Here is an 18,518-nt window from a genome sequence, read left to right as displayed (position 1 = left end):
TGCTATGAATTCTTTTAAATATTTGTTAAATTCTTCATCGCTGTCGGTATTAAAGGTTATATATTATATCTACATAGCTATCATACATGTTATCTGTCCACTGCCTGTGTATTGAGAGAGAGAGGATGTTTTTCTTTTTTTGCATGAACACCATGTGTGTTTGTTGACATGAGCCAGCCTGCAAAAACAACAACTGGAGAAGACACAACATTGCAGTCATTACGGCCATCCAAGAGTAACAGCGCTCAACGAATAAAGATGAACATTTGGTTTATTGCACTTGGTCGAGCCATTAAACGTCATTTGCAAAACATCATTCAGCCAAGCAACCAACCGACATACAGCCAAACATCTATCCATCCATCCATCAAGACCCACCCCGGTGTCTAATTTATTTGATATTTGTGTCAATTCGGGGATACACTCAAAATCATATGGGTGTTCGAATGATTTCCGATTTGAGAATTTTTCAAAAGACGACCATAACCATTTCCTGATTTAAAATATAATTTAAAATTAAAGTTTTAGTCAATTTTTCAAGAGCTAATTTCAGTTTTTTTCTAACTTTTCGTGGATATTTCAACAAATGTAAATGTAAAAAATGTAAATGTATTTCTAAAAAAAATTGGTAAATTTTTCGAAAAATAGTTTTTAGTTTTTTTTCTAACTTTTCGACGAGCCTATTAGAGTGGATATTTTAAAAAATTTTCAGACACAATTTTTATTTTTTAAGAATTTTCAGACAATAATCTTGGGTTTTTAAAGAATTGAAAAAGTCGTCTTAATGCCAATAATTTGAGAATTTTTCAAAAGACGACCATAACCATTTCCTGATTTAAAATATAATTTAAAATTAAAGTTTTGGTCAATTTTTCAAAAGCTAATTTGATGTTTTTTTCTAACTTTTCGTGGATATCTTAAAAAAAAGTTCAGAAACAATTTTCAAACGTTTTGGTGTATTTCTAAAAAAAATTGGTAAATTTTTCAAAAAATTGTTTTTAGTTTTTTTTCTAACTTTTCGACGAGCGTATTTTAAAAAATTTTCAGAAACAATTTTTATTTTTTAAGAATTTTTAGACAATAACCATGGGTTTTTAAAGAATTGAAAAAGTCGTCTTAAGGCTAATAACCCTGGACTTATTTTTTAGTTTTTTTTTTATACCCTCAGTCATATGGCTAGAGAATGGCATATATCATTTGATACGGCCAGAACGCACCAACCCGAATTAAAGGTTTTAGACCCTAGGTCTCTTTGGACCAAATCCGTTTCAGAAAATTTGGAGTCGACCTAGGGATGTCCGTCCGTCCGTCCGTCTGTCTAACTGGCAATAGGGAGTATCCGATTTGGTCCAAACTTGGTTTATCGTAATATCATTAGCAAACTTAGATCGGGTTCGGAGATGGGCAATGTGGTTAAACTCCTTCTGGTACCTCGCCCTCAAACAGGTCGAAATTAAAAAAAAAGCAAGTAAAAAAGCAGTAAGTTCGACCGGGCCGAACTTTGAATACCCTCCACTATTTGGAATTTGGCAACTTATGTCATAAGCCATTAGAATATTCAAATGCGAAACTTGAAACAAAATTGATGAATCATCAAAATACCAAATATCGGGAGGTACTTTTTTATGTGGGGGCTATACGAAGGCGTGGAGCTGCACGAATAATGTGCTGTAATAGGTTGTAGTATCCATTACAAACTTCAAATACAAAATTTGAAACATTTCCGGTGAATGATGTCGCTTAAATCACCAAAATACCGAATATCGGGAGGTAGCATTATATGGGGGGCTAAAACCAAAACGTGGACCTACATGACCCATTTTCAATACCAAAATTGTTCTGCTGACATAATATACATTTGAGTAAAATTTTATCAACCTACTTCATTTCGTTCGGAAGCTAGAGTGATTTCAACAGACGGACATCGCTGAATCGACACAGAATTTTATGCTGATCAAGAATATATATTTATACTTTGTGGGGTCTAAAATGTATAATTCGAGGTGTTACAAACGGTATGACAAACATAATATACCCTCCATATTATGGTGGAGGGTATAAACAATTTTTAGTGCACAGACACAGAAAGGATAATGCGATTTTGCTCCATCGTTGCAAATCCTAATATTTGCATCAGTGCTAGGTCAGGTGCGAAAATGCACAATATCGGTCCACTCCATCAAGTGCCTCTCGCACAAAGGGTCAAAATTTTGAATAATTACAACTCTCATAAAATGTGATGTAAGAGTCCGATTGTCTTCAAATTCACACATCACAATATTTTTATTAACCAAAGTTCTGGCGTGGAAATGGAATATATTGGCTCACTCCTTCTGGTACCTCCCCCCCCAAAAAGGTTTTGAATATCCATTAAGCTAATAAAACGCAAAATTAACACCAGATTCCATTCAAACTTGGCACATCCCAATATTTCTATCAGCACAAGATCTATTATAAAGATGGTAGAGATCGGACCATTTGTTCTGCGGACCTCCCCCATTCAAAAATTTGGAAAACAAAACGCACAATGAAAGCGAAATAAGCATACAACTCTCTTCAAAAAACGCCCATCGGCTGTTATGGCGTCCCACATCACCATGGCCGGCGCTTGAGTTCTGGTGGCCAACCGAAGGTGCACATTTTCAGCTGACCTCTTTGGCAAGTACGATAACGATAACATTGTTTGTTTACAAACTGCTGGACAACGAATGTTTTCTCATCGGAGAAAACCAAATTCGACAGTTCACCACTTTCGGAGAAGCGAAGCAACCCTTTTGAGTCTATTTTCTTTCCGTTGCGGTGTAAGTTCTTGCACTTTTTGGAATTTCAATGGCTTTACGCCGTGCTCATTTTTCATTGTTTGCGAATGGAATATTGCGATATGTTCAGCTCTCGAGGCATTTTTCAGCCACTGCGACGCGGGTTTCGATAAAGTCGCTTCTTTACTTTTCGAACCATTTCTGCTGATGTTGCTGTTTTCTTCCGTCCACTTCATTGACGTCGGGCTACGCTACCAGTATCACGGTAACGGAGCGATGGTACGAGACACAAAAGCTTAATTCACATTTAAATGCTGGAGTGCTCTATTGATAGCCAGTTGTGGTTTTCCGGAAAAATTTAAAGAAATCACTCTATCACGCTTGAATTCCATCACGAATAACTTTTTTTTTGGAAAACTCTCACCAAAATGCTTTTGAACGCTTGTAAATAAAATAATGAGTTCGCACTGGAATAATTTTAACAGCTGTCGGACGAGTGGCTTGGAAATGACAGCAGTCTGAAGTTGGTCGGAGTTTTTTTTTATCTCACCCTGTATATCTGCGAGGTCCTTAGTCGTGGACTTTTTATAAATTAATTGCCTGGAGAGAGTAATGTTTTACAGAGAGTAATGTTTTTCAAAACTGAAAGCTCTACAATATTTGCGGATTGCTAGCAATATACTGATTTAATTACTATAATAAATAATTTTCAACCAAGAATTCCATTTTTAAAGAAAATTTTATAGATGTTCAGGTTTTAAGAAACAATTTTGCGGATTTTCGAAAAGAGGATTTTTTAAGGCGAATTTCAAAATGTTTTCAAATATTTGTAAAGATCATCTTTGATCATGTATTTTTTTACAAATGTGCTTAAAAATGCTGTGTCCAACGTAAATTAATTTTAAAACTTTAACTAATTTTTCTCTCCGAGGGTACCAACAATCGACGTGAACAAAATATTCACAATATTCTAAATTTAGTTTTAAGAGATTTTCATTTTGTTAGCTACACACTCACACACATCAAGGTCAAGGTTGAACAACCAAAAAAAAGGCACACATATTGCAAAAAAAATACGAGAATTTCATATCAAAAACAATAAAATAAGTAGGGCAATACGTCAGTAGCCTCTTATTATGGCATAAAATTTTATCAAGTATCAATTAATTTTTTTACGATTTCTCTGAGTGTTTCTTGGCAATTTGCAACATACATATATTTGCTGCAGCAACATTAATTCGAAGTTTTGTTTTGTTGTTGTCAGTAAACAACCGAATGACAATTTAATAGAACTCCCAATTTGCGAAGTAAGTCCCAACTAAAAAGGTAGAGCGCAAAAGTCATAGGTGGGGCAATAATTGTTATTGTTTCTCTGTGTTTATGTAGCCATGTTTGAGAGCAAGAAATTTAGTTGGTTTGGGGACTTTTGTTTTATTTGATTTTGTTATTAGCAGCTATCTATTCTTAAGATTATTTTGCTTTGTTTTAATTTTCACCAAAAAAAACAGATAAAAACAAAATAAATTATTTCTCTTTCAACAGCTTATCAAACAAAAATTCTAATAAGAATTCTTGTTAATAGATTTGGTTTTGTGCGAGATAAAATTGCAGAGAGATAGAATAATGTAGCAGAATGAGAAAAAGAGAGAGGGAGAGAAGGGGTTTTGTTTCGTTTGTTCAGGGTTCAGTGATGTCAACACGGCATATTTTCAGGTTAAAAAACCGTTTTTTTTTTTTTTGCAATTGAAAAATGAAGCACATTTTTTGATGTGTGAAAACGTGAAATTAATTTTTTGACAAGGAAATACATTTCAAATAAAAAAAAACTTGAAGAGGAATAAAGAATTGGTATTACAAACACACAATTTTCAGTTTAACAAGGCAAAAAAACTCAAAGAGATTTTTTTCATTTATTACTTTTATATAGGAATCCAGACAGAAAATCAGGCGAAATCGTTATATGGAGGCTATTGCAAATAATAAAACTTTATATTGTTATACCCTCCACCATTCAATGGAGGGTAGCTTTGTCATTGCGTTTGTAACTCTTCGAAATATTCAAAATAGACCATACAAAGTACAGGGTTGTCCATATTCGACGGACCCATCTGGCAACGCCATAACTTTTGACAGAGATGTCACATCGCTTAATGACATACCGCGTTTGAAGCGTCAGTCCATGCAGATTTTTACCATGAACCAATAAATGCCACGCGAGCGCTCTGAAATAGTTGAAATTTACATTCAACACAAGAAGTCAATTGTGAAAATTCAACGTCCTTTTAAATCATTAAAAAATGTGAGAAGTGCGCCTTATAAGAACACCATTAAGCGTTTATACGAAAAATTTTCGACTGGTAAGGATCTTTCTAATCCGAAGAGGCCATATAAAAGTCGACCAAGGCGATCGGCCGAGAATATCGCTGCCGTACGAGCCAGTGTTGAGAGGTCCCCAAGAACATCCCAAAAACGCCGTTCTCAGCAATTGGACATGGCTCGGTCCGCTTTACAACGGATTATTCGCATTGATTTGCATTTGTTCCCGTACAAAATTCAATTGACGCAAAGAATGTTGCCTGCGGACAAGCCTCGTCGATTGGAATGGGCCCAAAGAGCCATGAGTCCGTCGAATATGGGCAACCCTGTATATATATTCTGAAATGGCGTAAAATTCTAACACGATCTGGCGCTGTCCGTCTATCTGTTGTAATCACCATATCTTTCGAACGAATTAATATAGAAGGCTAAAATTTTGCATACATGCATAGATTAGCAGTAGGTAGGCCATGTTCGTAAATGGGCTATATCGGTCCACATTTTCGTATAGCCCCATATAACTGTACTTCCCGATATTCTGTATTTTCATGATTTTAGCGACATTATTTTAAATTTCGTATTTTCGTATAGCCTATGGCGAAACATTTCGTATGCAGGTCCACATCTTCGTATAGCCCCCTTATAACGGTACCTCCGTTAGTCTGTATTTTGATAATTACAACAAAATTATCCACCGAAATCGTTTCAAATTTTAAACAGGTCCACGTCTTCGTATAGTCCCCATATAACTGTTTTCAATTAAGTTGTAGTTTCCGGTTTTTGTTTTTTTTTTTTTAATTTTTAAGTTCCTTCCAAATGGTGGGGAGTATTAAAAGTTCGGCCTGTCCAAACATAATGTTTTTTACTTGTTCACAATATTATGTGTCATAACCTTTATTATCTGACATATTATCGTATGCGACAGCCCGCAAGATCACTGAGTTGTACACAAGTGGTACGGGGCTGGAAAATACGCTATTTTGGAATATTTTTTCTTATATGCGCAAAGAAAATCTAAAATTTAAATATTCACCTCACTTTGTTGGCTTATGTTTTTGCGAGAAGGAATTTTACCTAGCTCAATTAGAAATTGTTCGTTCGTTTCGTGTTTTGTTTCACTCTGCCAAACATCTTGATTTTGCTCCATAATTTAACCATGAATTTCCTTGCAAACGTTTTGCGCGCTTGCGAATCATTAACATTTATTATCAAAATCCGAATCAAATTTTTTAGATATTTTTTTTTTTTTTTTAAATTCAAGTCTATACCGGCTAGCCCTCTTCAGTTGGGGCATTGGCCGACAACCTTGACGTATATATTCGTGAGCTACCGGCCGAAATGTTGTTTGTCATAAGCCATAACAATATTCAAATGCGAAACTTGAAAAAAAATCGGTGAATAATGTAGGTAAAATCCATGGTACAATAAAAAGGTAAGGTAGAGCTCCCAGCTGATTACAATTTTTTTCTAAGTGTGCCCGACTTCTGTCAATTTTTTGTATGTATTTGATGTTTTGAAAAATGAAAACAAAATATTTTCAAAATCAATGATTGGAAGAAACTTAAAATGCGGTGCGCGTATTAATAATTTTAACCAGATTTGCCATGGAATTGAAAGATTGAACACATGGGAACATATTCTTGAGAGAACATTCAGGCATTTCATTCATCTTTTGCTGTTTGACCCTTTTTAGAAATTAACAAAAAATATCAAATAAATGAAAACCACTTGTTGCCTCTAATTTTGAATAATTCTGACAGGAAGCGGGCATAGCCTCAGGACTGTATTTCTGTACTTTTACGAAGCTGTTCTACCTCCTTATTGTACCATGGTAAAATCATTCGTTTTTGGGGGCTGTACGATTTTTTTGTCTTAGGCTGTAGTATTCACTACGAAGTTCCCGAATGAACAGCAAATGTGAGAGGAGACAGAGAGTTAATACGACCGAGTCCGAGAGAGACAATTATGTTTTATTTATTTATGCCATTTTTATGGGATATATGCCACACAATGCAATCGATTTTCCTCTGCTTTTGATGTTATCACCAAACACAAACACACACACACTACAGTAGAGCGCGACTGACTCCAAAATGTTTTGACTTGACAACTACAGTAACAACAACAACAATAATAGTCACGTTAATTTGTGGTACACAAACAATAATTAATAATAGAAAAAGTAAACATACACAAAGTAGTGACAACAAAACACACACACGATATACTGTTGAGAAGATGGACAGCAATTTGTTGGTTGGGTATCGGGGATGCTGGGCAAAACTTGACAAATATTTTTCAATTGATATTAAAATTTAATTTTCAAATTGGATGTTTGTTTTTTTTTCATGAGGAGTTTACACTTTCAATGTAATATTTGATTTTGTAATCATTCGAATTTTTATAGATACTTTGCAGAAAATGTTTGCACTTTTATTTGCCGACAATAACAACGGCCACGACGACGACCAGGAACGAACAAACGAATGGGCCACCTAGCAAAAAGGAGAAAAACAACAACAGTTTTTTACTTCACTGCTTTTGAGGGGGGGGTTTGTATTTGGAAAATTTTCTTATTTCTTGTTTACACAATTTAGGGCCCATATACAAGGTTTTTTAATTATTTTTTGTCGTTTTTTGCTTCACCTATTTTTTTTTCTTTTAATAATTGTAATTACGTTGGCCTTTCTTTTAACCTCTTTTTTTGGTTTTCTTATTTACATGCAACACACATTATATATCACTCACAAAATTCATTCTTCTTCTTTCTCCTTGAATTTTCCTTTACTTTTAACTTTGTGGGTTGTGTTGTTCTTCTTGTTGTTTTTGCTATTTATATTTCTCACTTGTTTTGGGGAGTTGTTGGTCGGTTGGTTGGATGGCTGATGATACGAAACAAAACTACAACAACGACGAAAACGACGACGACGAAGACAACGATGTCATAGGCAGCGACGCGAACTGTGAAAACGGGGGCGCAACGCAACGTTAACCGTTGTGATGTTTAGTGTACATAACATTAAAGACGAGCAGCAGCAGCAGTAGCATCGGCAGCAACAGCAGCAATGAACGAGCAACGAAACCAGTTTAGTTTACTTGCATTTGTTTTTATTTTTTTCTGTGCTTTTTTTTCTGGCGTTTCTTTGATATTGATTTCTCCTTTTGGCTGGTTGTTGGTGGCTTTTTCAACACAATATTGTTTCCACCTTGTATCTTTTCTGTGTTTTTTTATACTATATAGTATTCACTAATTTTTCTGCTCAGTGGGACAAATAATGAACTTTTTTTACTCAATTCTTTTTTCACTTTATGCTTTTCCTCTTTGATGTGGTATGTTGTAATAACTTCATACACTTTGTTATACACCTTTCTAATGAACCACTTTGTATTAGAAGAATATTTTTTTCTATTATTTTAAAATTCTTTTTCCAACACAAATTTTATTTGCAGATATTTGTTTTTTTTTTTTTTTGTTTCTATTCTTTTTTTCTAGCAGCAGCGACGGCAGCAGCAGCAATAGCAGTACACAACAAACAGGCAAACTTCCAAAGTCCCTGTGCTGTATTGGCAGCAAAACACAGCAAGACAAATTGCCAAGGATTCAACCAAATTTGACACTATCAAAATTTTATTATTTCTCTATTGTTTTCGTTTTTCATCACAATTTTCCACCAAGAGAATTGGGAAAAAGAATTCACCAACGTACACTAAAACAAAAGCGCCGCGCACACGTTCTCTATCCGCTAAAAACTAATGAAAACGAACGAACCGTCGCACGCGTTAACACAACGTTCTTCTCAACACAAAAATTTCGAATGAATTGATTTGTGAAAAGGCAACCCAACAGAATTCATTTTTGACTTTGTTTGTCACTCTCTCTCTCTCGCTTTCAATTGGCTCCAACATTTTTGGCTCTCTGTTGTTTTTTTTTTTTCTCCAATGTACGCTCTTGCTCTCTGTTTTTGTGGAACGTATTAGGGATGAGGAATTGTAGAATCGATATGTGTTGTTAATCGACATTATACTGAGAGAGATGGAGAGTTGCCGTTTTCTTATTGGAATCAATGGGTTGATAAATTCCCTTACAGATATGGGATTTTTTAACTTTTAAAAGGCTTCGCGTTTTACGAAGACGTGTAATTTTTTAGAGAATAAAACCATATTCTCATTGGAATTTGACATACATTGTTCCATGGTAGGGAATACAGATAGTCGCATCGACGCAGTTGCTGGGGCAATGAACAGTCAAAATGAAAAATTTTTGAATGAAAAATTATACAAATTTGTAAAACTTGTTGAAAAAGCAAATCATAACAATCTCTGATTGGTTTTTTAAAACAGAACTTATAAAAATCTACTTATTATTACATATTTGGTCTGTTCCAGAACCTGCAAGAATGTACAAGTTTTTACTACGATAACCGATTTTCCATTTATGATATCGAAAAAAAATGCAAAACTAGTAGATTCTTGCAGGTTCTGGAACAACCCTATTAATGCTCTCAAGCATTGATAAAATCATGACTCAATAAGAAAGGTTGCTCAACTTCAAAGAAACTAGAAAAATTCAACTCTGTACCGGAGTCTTATAGCGGAAAATATACTTTTAAACATGCAAAAATTGGTTTTGTTTATTTTAAATTTTTTTTCTCAAAATTGCTTTTTGATACCAATGCTTTGGAATATTTTTCTAAAAGTGCTTTGAATAAAAACATTTTCCTAGTTTGGTAAATTTGTTATTGCTGAAAGAGTTAAATTTTACGTCGTTATTAAAAAAAATATTTGGTCTCTTCCAGAACTGCAAGAATATAAAAGTTTTTACTACGATAACCGATTTTCCCTTTATGATATCGAAGAAAATTGCAAAACTAGTAGATTCTTGCAGGTTCTGGAACAGAGCAATTAATTATTTTGGAAATCCAAATCTGAACCGATCTCGATAAAATTTGGCAAAGATATTTCTGAGCTGTATTTGATATACGTCCCTGAATATCGTTGTTACGGAGTGCATATTACGGCTGAAGGTAACAAATATAACAAACTGGATGAACAATATATATGGAAGCTATAGCTACCTCTAACCGATCGGCACAAAATTTGACGTACTAGCTTCTAGACTAAATTTGGTCGTAAGTGTTGGTTAACATGTTGTAATTAGAAAATAGAAGCCTCACATAGATCTTATTATTGTGCAGTAATTTGATAATCAAAACAAAACGTATTACATAATGCACAATTCAGAATAGAAATTTAAAGTATAAAAAAATATGACGTGATTTTGTTTCTGCTTTATCCTTTTATTCCAACATCACTTATACCTAACGTGACCATACGTCCCGCTTTGAGGTTATCTGTCCCGCTGTCCCCAGCGAGAGCAAAAATGTCCCGCTTTCGAAAATACTGGATATTGATATTGATGAAAAATACATGAGTTATTTTTTTCCCCGTGAACATATAATTTATTTGCATAGTTTTTTTCAAGCAACATTAACATTAAAATTAACTCGAAAGATTTTGTAATGCTAATGCTGGAGTTAATGTCGACGGCGTCAAATGTCAAAAAAATTGAATCGTATGAAATTTTATGAGAGCAGTTTATCTTAACGCCGTAAGAAATTCGACGCCGAAAAAGTTCAATCTGTTTCAACTTTTTCGGCGTCGTCGACGGCGTTGACATTTACTCCAGCATAACAAGGGAAATCACCAAATTAAAAATGCTTATAAAAACAGAAAAAGTTTCTGTCACTCTGTCAGTACCCTAAGCATAGACGCTCTAAATTGTTCTGGTATCTTTTCATCGCGGAGTCGGAGAAGGCGAGCAAAGTCAAACAATTTATTTTCAATGTTAGTGATTGTAACATTACAATAATGCCTAAACGCAAGTGTACTTTTAACATTTTTTTTGCAAAATAAGTATCCATTTATAAAACAAAGAAGTGGTGAATCAGACGTTACGTGTGAAAAATGTCGTACTGATTTTAGTGTTGAACATGGTGGTGCCAGTCATATTGAGAAGCATTTAAAATCGGAAAAACACAAGCTTTCTGATCAAGCTGCCGCTTCAAGCTCGTCAATGCTTTCTTTTTTTAAAAGAACAAATTTGGCGACTTCCAAAGACTTGGATATAGCTGCAGCGGAGGGTGCGTGGGCGTACCACACAGTGCAAGAAAACCACAGTTTTCGTTCGAATGACTGTGCTTCAAATCTAATACAAACATGTTTTGAGCAAAAATTTAGATGTGCCCGTACAAAATCACAAGTTATAGTTGTAAATGTGCTGGCACCTATGACGCATATCTTTATTAACCGATGCTTCCAATCTTGGCTCAATAAAATTATTCCCTGTTTTAGTTCGCTATTTTGTACCGTACGAAGGCGTGAGAGTCAGGATTTTAGAGTTTCAAAAGCCGCCAGGCGAATCATCTGATATAATTGTGGATTATTTGAAAGAAGTATTATCTTGCAATGATTTGAATAAGAAAATTGTGGCATTTTGTGCAGACAATACAAACTGCAATTTCGGAGGAAAGAATAGAAAAGGGATAAATAATGTTTACGCGAAATTGAACCTATCCGTCGGAGGGCAGCTCATTGGGATTGGGTGTGGAGCCCATATAACTCATAATGCTATCAAAACAGCCGCAGATTGTCTCCCTGTTGACTTCGAATGCATCATTGTGAAAATTTATTCATTCTTCTACATCTACAGCATTCGGGTAGAAGTTCTGAGAGAGTTCTGTGATTCCACCGACACAGAGTATCAGAAACTGTTGGGCTACAGTAAAACAAGGTGGCTTGCTTTAATGCCGGCGCTTGAGAGAATTTTAAAAATGTTTCAGCCTTTGAAAACCTATTTTCTGAGCATAGATAAATGACCTACTATTTTAAAAACGTTTTTCGAAAATTCCAGCTCTGAATTGTGGTTATATTTTTTGCACGCACAGACAGCGATTTTTCATCAAGCCGTGTATAAAATCGAGGGACAAAACGTGTCCGCAATAGAGTCTGCGAATGAAATTAATCGTCTCCGAGATAACTTAGAACTTAAAGAGAATTCGATTTTCCTTCCTCATTCCGTCCGCAATCTACTGGTAAAATTACAAAAAACTGACGTTGCTGTTGATGAGCAGAATGTGAAAACTGCGGCAGCGGATTTTTATAAGACAAGTAAAGAATACTTGGAACAGTGGTGCCAGTTCAATGCACAACTAGCAGTATTTGAATGGTCAAATTTGAGAAAAGTCCCTACTTGGGAAGACGTACAGAATGTGACGGATTTGCTGATCACACAAAGATTTCTTAGCAGTAGCCAAGATACGGAGGCGTTCGATGAGTTTTCGCTTATTTCCAGTTGCGTCACAGTTGAAAAAATCAAAAGCTGGGTGGAGCTGTTTAAACACTTCCGTGCTACTAATCTGAACTGCACAAACTTTCGCACAATTATTGAGTATGTTTTATGTATGCCTGGAAGTAACGCACCTGTCGAAAGAGTTTTTCCCTAATGAATAAAATATGGACAAGTGAAAAAACGCAGTTAAGTGTGACAGTTTTAAAAGCTATTTTAATTACTAAGACTAACATCAACAAACAATGTAATCAGCTCCATTCCTACTTGAAAACTAGACCCGATATTTTAAAACTAATTTGCTCTGCTGACAAATATAAAACAAATACTTAGACATAAGATTAATTTCATAAATTAGATTTATACGTATTCTCTCCGTTTTTGAATAAAATTTGTTTTTAAATGCATAATTTTTTTTTTACAAAATTCCGCAGGCGTCCCGCTCTGACGAAAAATATAAATGGTCACATTACTTATACCATATAACAGATGTATGTGAAATTGACTAAAATTTGCTTTGAAAATATCAGCTACCTTTGATGTGAAATGTATTTTAATGTCTATTTTCCTTTTTTTTTTTTGCTGTAAACCAAAATTTATCTTGGAAAATTTTTCCGAAACCATGACAAAAACGTTCTAAATTGTAATTTCTTCCAGAAAATAATTCCTTGAAAACTGATGCGAAAGCATAAGAATTTTAAATATTTTTGGAAGAAAAAATCACATTTATATACTCTCAACAATTTGTTATTTTTTTATTAATAAACAATTTAAACTAGAAACTTCATACACTTATTATATAGAAAATATCTCAGAAAGTTTAAACATTTTATTAAAAAATGCAATGGTGGTTTTCTCCAAAAAACTCAAATTAAAATGTTCTTGTTCTCAAATACAAAATTAACGTTATCAAGTAAAATGACAAATCCATTGAACCGAAATCAAAAATCAACACTATTTAAAAATATAACAAGAATGAGTTTCCTTATAATTAATATTTTTTAAAAGAGGACTGCTACAGAGATGCCGCTTTTTTAAGGGTTGCATATAGATCCTTTATTGGTTCTGGGAGTTTCTCTTATGTTTGATGTATTGTGTTTAGTTTGTCCTTCATCTGATGCGTATATTGTACCCAAAATATCCTTGGTATTTCCAATAATTGCAGCATAACAGTATAATGGACATAGATTTCTGTAAATATAGCATGTTGATCTGGATCGGCAACTATCGTAGACCCAAATACACTGCTGAAAATGTAAAAGTAAGAATGTCAATGTGTCACGATTCGATTTGGGTAAAACATATGTATATAGCATTGTATACATGTTTTTGTATACTGAAAATTGTTTTCGATAGTGAAAAAACCTTTCTAAATGTTGTTATTAGAGGTTTTCTCAGAGAGCGAAGAAAATCTTTGCTGAAATCTTTGCCATGAATTTCAGCCTAAAAACAAAATCAATTTTAATTTAAGATATTAATTAAAAATACTTTGTTAAATTTCATAAAGATAACTTACCATATCAAATGGTGCCAAAGTGTCCATCATTATTGTTTGGACCCCTGTCAAACTTCCAAAATTTTCGTACAGGGTACGAGATGGTTTAGGCGATGACCTTCTTTTCCATCTGCCCACTGGTGGAGGCCATGAATTTCAGCCTAAAAACAAAATCAATTTTAATTTAAGATATTAATTCCATAAAGATAACTTACCATATCAAATGGTGCCAAAGTGTCCATCATTATTGTTTGGAATCCTGTCAAACTTCCAAAATTTTCGTACAGGGTACGAGATGGTTTAGGCGATGACCTTCTTTTCCATCTGCCCACTGGTGGAGGCCATGAATTTCAGCCTAAAAACAAAATCAATTTTAATTTAAGATATTAATTAAAAATACTTTGTTAAATTCCATAAAGATAACCTCCACCTGCCCACTGGTGGAGGCCTTGAATTTTGAACTGAAGAAAAGTTTATAAGTATTAGTTATTACGTTTTAGCACGTATGTATTATAAAGTACTTACTTGTCTATGTGGACAGCTTGATACGTTTGTTTTCCTCCCTAGCTTCTATGTTAAGCTTCCTTTTCTTCGACCTGTCTTGCCTTTGCTTTGCCTCTTCTGAAGACAATTTTTCCGCCAACCATTTGCCATTCTTCATAATTAGAAGACGTAGGATATACATTAGGTGTTGTCCTCTGTGTTCTTTACATTTTTCATCAGCAAGGAACCAGGGAAATACGTCTTTTATTTTTCTTACTATGACATTGAATGTTAATGTCCTGATTTGTTGTGTGTGGGGAAATGTTTCAAATATATTTTTATACCAAAAAATAATAAATTGGTATACGATGAACGTTTCTTGATTGGGGTTTACAAGATCCAGTTTATTATTTGGATTATAATTCTTTAGCTTGATAAATAGTTCGCTACGGCATTCGTCTGCAGTCGCCTTTGTCATAGCGGCGTGGCAATTTCGACATTTTATTTTATTTCTAATTGTTTTTAGGATGGTAAATCCAATCACGTAGCGCTCGGCCTGCATTTCCACCTGATTTGTCTCAACACTCTGGAATGTGTTTAGCATTGATAGCATCTCCGTTTCAATTTTATTCCTTTGTTCAGGTTGCATGGCAATGGGTTTCTCGGTAGTGCTGATTGACCAATCCAAGTACTTATCATCATCTGTTTCGCAATTTTTCACCGAGCTTCCGCGTGCGCTGTTTAAAAACTTCTGAGAGGTATAACGAGCACTGTAGTACCTTAATTCCCTTACTGAGGGGTGAGTGTTGTTCCCTTGTGCCCGGAATCTTGAGAAAGCGTTCTCCAATGCATCCTGACTAAGTTTTCCAAGGAGTATGTAGTCTACATCGTCACAGTCCTCGAATACTTGTTCAGCAATTAGAGACATACCCTTCATTGTCTGAACTATCCCATCGACACACCTTACTCCTCTGCTCTTAACGGTTAAGTTATTCAGGTATGCTATTGCTTGGTCGAAATACTCATTTTTCTCCGAACAGCCTCTACGCATTGGTTGATTATAGGGATTGGAAGAGGACCTGCTTTTAACATTCAGTTGGTCAAACATATCATTTAGGACTTGCAGGAAATCGCTGGTGGTCGCTGCTTCAGTCGGTATGTGACCATTTGATATCAATGTTATTATGGCTATTGATAATGTGCGACTAAAAATTTCCCAGATTGACAAATATATATGTCTCTCTGTTAACTTGGGATATAACTTAACATTGAAATTTTTTCTTATCATATTCATATACCACTTCGATGTACTTTTTCAATATAGCAATGCCATCAAACTCAAAGCTATTAGAAAACATATTGTTTCTCATTGACTTGAAAAGGTGAGGATAGTCCCAAAGAAAGGCGATTTTTTTCTCCTTGTACATAAAATAATGGGAGCTTTCATTGATACAAAAGAGGCTGTGTAGACGATGGTTGAAGCTGCCTTGATCACATACGATTCCCCTTATTTGCAAACCAATTCTCTGTAGTTCATCTATATTTTCATATAACAGAGTTTTAAGTGTTTCGCCCGTAACACGGCTGTTCAAAGCATAAAAACTGGTTACATATTTCCAATTGCTACAAAAGCCTTTGGCCATAAATACCAGAGCTTTTGACGCAATTTTTGACGTTCTTTGGCCACCTCCCAAATCTTCAAAGCCATCAATGGTGTCATCCGCTTTGTTATACTCCAATTCTTTTCTTATTTCAACTTCGTCAAATGCGATGATGACTTGCCGTTCACGCTTTGTGAATGTAGCCACCAATTTTTTTAAGTTATTGATAACATTGTTGTCAATGCCAACTTCAACACGTTTTATGGGGCGCCAGTTCATTAAACTCGAAGGATGTGGTAGATTCTGTCGCAATTTATTTTTCTCCGCTTCACAAATGCTTATATTTGTCACATGCTCCGTTCTTTCAATTTCCAGACAGTTTCGAAGTCTTTGAATTTCTGTGGTCAATTTTCTGTTGACCTGGATTGCCTCTTCCAATTTTTTAACTGCCTGGACATTTGTATGGCAACTACATGTGCATGGTGGTTCAGACGGTTCAGGATCCTCCTCCTTTACAATAGTTTTATATAGAATGCCTGCATTTCTTCGTTCATAGCACCGCAAAGGTACTTTAGTGCTTAAGATATTATTGACTGATTCAATCTCAGGTAAAACGATTTGGAAATCTTTGCTGTCAATCTCTGCTTTGTAATTCTCAACTTAGTGGGGAGACGTTCTAGTAATGCTGGAGCTGGTGGTTCTATGGAAATATATAATTTGAATTTATAAAATGCATATTACGGGGAAAAATTTTAAATTGTAGTATTTTTTTTTTGTTTCAGAGTTCAACTATTTTGTTTATCTGTAAATTAGCCGATTAAATTAATGTAGTCTCATATCTTTCCAGGCGAAATAACGACACTTGTATGCCAGAAACCACCCCCTCTGGGGCAAGGAGTCTTAAATTTTAAATTTTGTAAAAAAGTTGTCCAGGGTCTCAATTCTGTTTTCATGAAAATGTGAAATTTTATAAAGGAAAGAAGTGTTAAATGAAAAATTTTATAAAGGAAGTAGTTTTCATTTCATATTTTCATAGAACAAGAATCTTGCCCCAGGTGAATAGTTTTGAATTTCTTATGATTTACTTATTTTTTTATTTATTTTTAATTGCTATGATTGAAAATGGAAACAAAAAGGTTAAGTGAAAATAATAAATACAATTATAATATGTCAACAACAAATATATACAATTATATTTTTTTCCTCAATTCAAGAACGAAAAAATCATCTATTACTCAGCTGCAGGCACTAGCTGATTATATGGAGGAGAATCCTGAGTTCCCCAGAGGAGTGGCAATATTTTGAAGAAGACCATTGGAAAATGTCATTGGAAAATTTCTGCTGGTTGCTTCCTGTGGCCAAAATCCGCAAAAATGTGCCAATTTTTAAATCGGGCGTATTTGAGTTGTTCTGCAACCGTGGACCCATTTCTCTTCTTGTATATCCAAAAGAGCCCGAAAATTGTCGACAAACCTAGAAAAATACATTTTTTATTATTTCAAAAATGAAAAAAAAAATGTATGCTTACTTAAATGCCTCTGTGGTATATTTTGAAGCTCCTCTGCATCATCCATAAAATATAGGGCAACAGAAATATTTTTTAATTTTTTTTTAACACAAATAAATTGAACGCTATCATTGGTTAACTCGAATTGTTATTTTATTTGTTTATTTACAATTTGTTTGTTTACAACTGAACTGTCAGTTCAGACATCGCTAGCTGGCGTATGGTTGTAATCATGGTAGAAGAATATAGGTAGACGCGTCGACACAGCTGCTGAGACAATGAACTGTCAAACCAATTTTGGAATTGAAAATGTTAAATGAAAAATTAATACATTTGTAAAAATTGTTGAAAAACGCGAATTATAATAGCCTCCGAATGACGTAGTATAAGAAAACATATATAGAAATATGCTTATATTTGAGAAAACATTTAAATATTTTTTGACATATCAATGCTCCCAAGCATTGATGCATCTACATGTATTCTTGTGCCATGATGGTAATGTTTCGCGTTTAAATCTGTCATTTTGGCGCTTTTTGTTTAATTTCGTGATTATTTTTTCAAAGGTATATTTAGCAATACTGAGTCACGTAAGTCTATGCGAAAGAACGAACGAATGTTAGTGGAACGTAATCTGATACGAAAGTGAGTGACTAGCTTTCGTTCGCAAAAATTTTCTTTCGACATCATGGAACAAGCTGTTAGGGTCGAAATACATAAAGCGCATATTTGGCTGGCTTCTTCGTAGATGAACAAAGGAGTTTTAGGTTGACCTAGTTCGATTTTGGCCCTAGTCTCCTTTGTTCACTTCCGAAGAAGCCAGCCGATGACTGAAGCCAGCCAAATAAGCGCTTTATGTATTCCCAGCTTTAGCCTTTTCTCGCTATTAATTTTTGTAAAAAAATTAATAGAATAAATTAAAGAAATACTTTACGAATTTTACATTTAAAATATATACACCCTTTTTTTGTTAAAAAAAAGAACATTTTAAATTAAAATAATGTATTTTGAC

The 18,518-nt window shown here is 34.5% G+C and overlaps 1 protein-coding gene across 3 annotated transcripts in view; it reads right to left on the bottom strand.

Annotated features, from left to right (window-relative positions):
* Positions 1-8,903, bottom strand: part of LOC101894013 (AF4/FMR2 family member lilli) — a 302,178-nt gene extending 293,275 nt beyond the window's left edge. Inside the window, exon 1 of one of the 3 annotated variants that reach the window (XM_059122080.1) lies at positions 7,268-8,903. The gene's annotated coding sequence lies outside the window, so the exon portion shown is untranslated. The remainder of the gene's footprint in view (positions 1-7,267) is intronic. The other 2 variants (XM_059122082.1, XM_059122081.1) reach the window with 2 other exon arrangements.
* Positions 8,904-18,518: the final 9,615 nt, after the last annotated feature.

The sequence above is a fragment of the Musca domestica genome, unplaced genomic scaffold (assembly GCF_030504385.1).
Source record: "Musca domestica strain aabys unplaced genomic scaffold, Musca_domestica.polishedcontigs.V.1.1 2, whole genome shotgun sequence".
Taxonomy (NCBI): Eukaryota; Metazoa; Arthropoda; class Insecta; order Diptera; family Muscidae; genus Musca; species Musca domestica.
The sequence above is the reverse complement of the archived record's forward strand: the minus strand, read 5'-3'. Positions and strand labels throughout refer to the sequence as shown.